Genomic DNA, 6,064 nt, shown 5'->3' with positions numbered 1-6,064 from the left:
CTTCTTGTAAATATGGGAAAATAATTATGTACTATGGAAAACTTGTAACTATTAAATTCAGTGAAAGATAATACAAATACACAAACTGGATTCTTTGAACAAGACGAAGCAAGCACAGTACAGCTGAACTACAATCACAACGTGGAGAATAGTGTTCTCTTACAATCTAATGAAATTACCTCAAAACATACTACTGTCTATTAGTTGTCGATGTTCACTAGATGTTTTATGATCAATGTTCCTCGATAGATTACATACTCAGATGAGGTACACGTTTGTTTACAAAATTATTGCTTGGCTCGAATGCATGAAAATGGATCTTTGAGGGGATGTGAAGTTAATGTCATTGTGCTGCAGTTTAGTGCTGGGACACATTTTATAGAAAACAAAATAACAGGGAAAAATCTCATCTCATTATCTCTAGCCGCTTTATCCTTCTACAGGGTCGCAGGCAAACTGGAGCCTATCCCAGCTGACTATGGGCGAAAGGCGGGGTACACCCTGGACAAGTCGCCAGGTCATCACAGGGCTGACACATAGACACAGACAACCATTCACACCCACATTCACACCTATGGTCAATTTAGAGTCACCAGTTAACCTAACCTGCATGTCTTTGGACTGTGGGGGAAACCTACGCGGACACGGGGAGAACATGCAAACTCCACACAGGAAGGCCCTCGCCGGCCCCGGGGCTCGAACCCAGGACCTTCTTGCTGTGAGGCGACAGCGCTAACCACTACACGACCGTGCCGCCCGCAGGGAAAAATACCAAAGGAAATATGAAAGGAAAGTGGGTAAGAATATCCCGAGGAAAACTGAAACTGGGTGCAAAAAGGATGCGAAATTCTGACTACATGAGGATTCAACATGAGTTTTCCTACAGTCAACGTTCAGCAGTCAGTCATGGATATTTTTTTTCTTGCCTATTTACCACCTAGGCAATGAACATTTTAGCTGGAATGGGACATAAACATTGTCAAACTAAAAAAAGGAAAACAAAACTAGTAATACAGTATGTATTAAAAAGAAAGACGCTTCAATTCACTGAACAGTACAAAAGGGTTATGTCTCAATGTTTAAAATCTTTTTTAAATATTTCCTTTTAAAAGGAACAAAGTTAAAAAAAGAAAGATATTCAATGACTCATGTAATGGTTGAGTGCTTCATAAATATAAATAATTGATTAATTATAATGTATTTTAAAATATTTATTAAGTATTATTAATGCGAGGGGAGTTGTGAGAAAAATGTGAGAGGAGTTGAGTGAATGAACAGCACTTCCCCATCCCTCTGTATCATGGCTGAAGTGCCCTTGAGCAAGGCACCTAACCCCCAACTGCTCCCTGGGCACTGTAGCATAGCTGCCCACTTCTCTGGGTATGTGTATGTGCTCATTGCTCACTTGTGTATGCATGCGTGTGTTCACTGATTCAGATAGGTTAAATGCAGAGGAGGAATTTCGCTGTGTTTGAGTGTACATGTGACAAATAAAGGCTTATTAATTATTATTATTATAAGTATTTTATAAGTGTTTTTTGATAATTATCCAGGGTACAGTTTCCTTAGTGTGTTACAGTTTGATTCTTTACTCTTTAATAATATTTGAGGTTCATAGGAAACTCATGGTTTGTAAAATCTTCCAGAACATTTTCACAATTCAAATGTATTTGGGAATAAATATTACTGTTTAATAACTGACATGAAACTTAAAAAAAGCTAAATATCAGGGGGGAATGAAGAGGAAAGATAGCATGGCAACAAAAATAAGCAAAGAAACATTTCTGAACATAATCTTATTAGTAATAATTTAGCTTAGAACTACAAACATTTGTTATATACACACCACAGTCATAACATTAAGGTGAAGTGAAAAATATAGATTATCTCATTACAGTGGCACCTGTCAAGGGATGGGATATATTAAGCAGCAAGTAAACAGTCAGCAGCAAAAATGGGCATGCATAAGAATCTGAGTGACTTTGACAAGAGCTTCACAAAATTGTGATGGCTAGACAACTGGGTCAGTGTGTCTTCAAAACGGCAGGTGTTATGGGGTGTTCCTGGTATGTAGTGGTAAGTAGTTACCAAAAGTGGCGGCAGTCATGGGTGTCCAAGTCTCATTGCTGTGCATGGAGAGTGAAGGCTAACCTGTGTGGTCTGATCCCATAGAAGAGCTACTGTAGTACAAATTGCTGAAAAAGTTAATGCTGACTATGATAAAAAGGTGTCAGAGCTTGCTGTGCATGGGGCTGCATAGCTGCAGACTGGTCATCAGGCCCATGCTGACCCCTGTTCACCACCAAAAGCACCTAAAATAGGCATGTGGGCATCAGAACAGGATCATGGATCAATGAAAGTAGGTGGCCTGGTCTGATGAATCTCACTGTCTTTTCCATCATGTGGACAGCTGGGTGCATGCGAGTTGTTTACCTGGGAAAGATATGACACCAGGATGCACAATGGGAAGAAAGAAAGCCAGCAGATGCAGTGTGATGCTCTTGGTAATGTTCTGCTGAGAAGCCTTGGGTCCTGGCTTTTATGTGGATGGCATGTACCACCTACTTAAACATTGTTGCAGACCAAGTACACCCCTTCATGGCAACAGTATCCCTTAATTGCAGTGGCCTCTTTCAGCAGGATAATGTGCCCTGAGACACGGCAAAAATTGTTCAGGAATGGTTTAAAGGTCATAGGCAATGGTTGGAGGTGAAACATAGAATATCAACTTTATTGTCTAGAAGAACGACCCAAAAAGCTAATTCAATTTTCCTAGTGTCTAATTTGCACCCTAAAATTGAATAAAACGGTTAAAATATACTATTTTGCCCAATTTCTGAAGGTTTGTTCACATCTCACTTATGCGCACTTTCACCACCAGGGGACAGTCGTCGTGACGTCATTTAAGCCAAACAGACTGGGAGCAGTTCTGTGTTTACCTGCGAACCAAGCACAAGTGTATGGACTTTGGTTGTGAGAGGTTGTGTAAAATGTCTGAAAGCGATAGCGATTTAAGTAGGAACTCTTCAAATTGAATATCAAGAGGTGAAACCATATACGTATGAACCTATGGCCATTGCGAAGCAATTGGTGAATATGGCTCACTGGTTTGACCGTGCGGCCTTGGAATCGGACAGCGACTCGGCCGACTCTGATCGCGGTGACCCCGGAACTCAACAAGACTCGCGCACAAACGATTTATCCTGGTAATTATGATAAATTCCTACTTTTGTCATAATACTAAATAAGAGCCCTTTTGAAGAATAACTAAACTGCCATCCCTAGTGGATATAGGTAACGATTACTTGAGTGCGCCGGTAGGCCACATTAGCCTGCCATCCATGGCATTATACTATTTATAGCCTACTCTAAGTGAGGAAATATCCCTTTGTCTCATTTCCACAATGATTGTACAGGATCCCTCAGGATTCTTGACTTGTCAATTGCAAACAAAAGTAAAAATGTTTACCTCCAATCTTCTCCTTTTTGCTTGAGCGTTGCTGGGCCGTTTCTTCTTTGACTGCTTGATTTTGTTTCACGCACACAATCCACTCTCCCAGCCTCGTCTCCTCTTTCAGAAAAAGCCAAACCACTCGCTCTGCCTCTGCTTTTTCAGAAAAAGCTAACCCTCTCACTCCGCCTCTTCTCCTTTTTCGGAAAAAGCCAACCCTCTTGCTCTGCCTCTTCTCTTTTGGAAAAAGCCAACCCACTCGCTCCACCTCTTCCCCTTTTTCGGAAAAAGCCAACCCACTCGCTCCATCTCTTCTCCTTTTTCGGAAAAAGCCGATCCTCTTGCTCTGCCTCTTCTCCTCTTCTGGAAAAAGCCAGTCCACTCTCTCTGCCTCTTCTCCTCTCTCGGAAAAAAGTAAAAACTTCTTCCTGAACCGGTCCCATTGTTACAGTTCACTGCACAACAAGGCATGTTTTTTCTTTGGAAATTCCTGAACACACGTCTACACTCAAGCCAAACGGCAATGTAAGTAAACGGAAGTGGACTCAACTCAAGCGGTTTGTTTGGCTTAAATGACGTCATGTGCCAAGTGGTCACAAAAATAGCCGAAAAATTTGCCACTATCCGCACTAACTTATTTTAATTATTACTTATTAACAATACTTCTTGGGACCAGAAGAAAATTAGAGGGTTTTTTAACATAAAGTTTCAAATGTGCACAAAATTAAAACCACTGCCTAAGGAAGGTGACAAAACAGTTCAAGGTAACTTGGCCTCCAAATTCCCCAGATTTCAATCTGATCAAGCATATGTCGGATGTGCTGGACAAACAAATGGAGGCCCCACCTTGCAACTCACATGACCTAAAGGATCTGCTGTTAACATCTTGGTGCCAGATACCACAGCACACCTTCAGAGGTCTTGCGCTGTCCATTCCTTGATGAGGCACAGCTGTTTTGGTGGCACAAAGGGTACCTACACAATATTAGATGGGCAGTTTTAATGTTATAGCTGATCAGTGTGTTTAGTATATTATCTATGTCACTTTTGGCCATGGGGTGGCACAGTGGTGTAGTGGTTAGCACTGTCACCTCACAGCAAGAAGGTTCTGGGTTCAGGCCCAGCAACCAATGGGGGCCTTTCTGTGTGAAGTTTGCATGTTCTCCTTGTGTCTGCGTGGGTTTTCTCCGGGTGCTCCGGTCTCCCCCGCAGTCCAAAGACATGCAGGTTAGGTTAATTGGTGGCTCTAAATTGACCGTAGGTGTGAATGGCTGTCTCTGTGTGTCAGCCCTGTGATGACCTGGCGACTTGTCCAGGATGTACCCTGCCTCTTGCCCATAGTCAGCTGGGATCGGCTCCAGCTTGCCTGCAACCTTGCACAGGATAAGCGGTTATGGATAATGGATGGATGGACTTTTGGCCATTGTTAAACATTTCAGGTACAGAGGCATTATTAGGAATTGTCCTTCATAATCATTAACATAGGGTGGTTTGCTGTTGCTGTGTGTAGCCTTAGAAACTGGTATTAAAATGTAGATTACCAAAAGGTTTCTTTTGATAAACTGGCAGGTAAGCAAAGCAGATTTTTCCAGATAAGTGATGATAAAAATTACAATACAGCATACTGAACACTTGTTACAAACAGCATAAAAGTGTTCTAAAAGTAAAAAAAAAAGGAAAAAAAAAGAATTTGTCATGTTTGCAGCCTAATACGAAAATAACCTAATGTTATCTAAATGTGAAATAGTGGCTAATAGATTTATCCAAAGCTACTTACAAACGAGGGAGGGTTAAGGGCCGAGTGTTAAAGGCCTAGTTCAGGGGCACCTCTTTTGCAGTGCTGGAATTTGGGATCATCTGATCACTTGCTCAGAGAGCCTTAACCACTCAGCAACCAGTTTCTCATTTCAGCCTCAGATTTATCAAACAGACTTTTACAGTTTTATATGAATGAGCAACAAAATCCAATACTGAAGGACTCAATAGTTTCCAGAACAGTTTCTAGTAAATAAGACAAACAATTATTTACAATTTAGTTTATTTTCAACATGGAGCCAAAAATCCTCTGGGCAGAGGTAGCAACATGTCAATATTCACCTATTCTCAGCCAATTCACTGGTTTTTTCAGCCAAGTGTGGTCAGATGAACTACAAAAGCACATTTTGCCAAAGTTAAGAGTTTGACAGGAGGTACATGTTTGAGATTCTCCTACTCGTCAGAGTTCATTTATGCAGTCCTGTGCTCATTTGACTGTTGACAACAGCCCAACAAAGTTGATGTAAGATCAGAAAGCAATAAGAGCTCTGCATGAAGCCTGTTAACTGCAAAGAGCTGGCCAGTCTTCACATACCGGTAACAGCCTTGTCAGGAACAGTTAGTTGCTGCCTGCACTTTCATGAATCACTAAAAATAAGTGCATATTTTCAAAAATGTACTTCTTTGCAGTTACCAAATTGCAAACTGCATAAATGACAGCTCCAACTTTTGAAACATCACAAGACTGTTTACAAAATAAAAACCTAGAGAACTTGCATTGTATTACATAAATCCTAAAATAACTTGAAACAGGTTCAAGGTTCAGATGACAGTCCAAACTCTAACCAAAGAGCACAA

The sequence above is a fragment of the Neoarius graeffei genome, chromosome 8 (assembly GCF_027579695.1).
Source record: "Neoarius graeffei isolate fNeoGra1 chromosome 8, fNeoGra1.pri, whole genome shotgun sequence".
NCBI classification, from domain to species: Eukaryota; Metazoa; Chordata; class Actinopteri; order Siluriformes; family Ariidae; genus Neoarius; species Neoarius graeffei.
The sequence above is the reverse complement of the archived record's forward strand: the minus strand, read 5'-3'. Positions refer to the sequence as shown.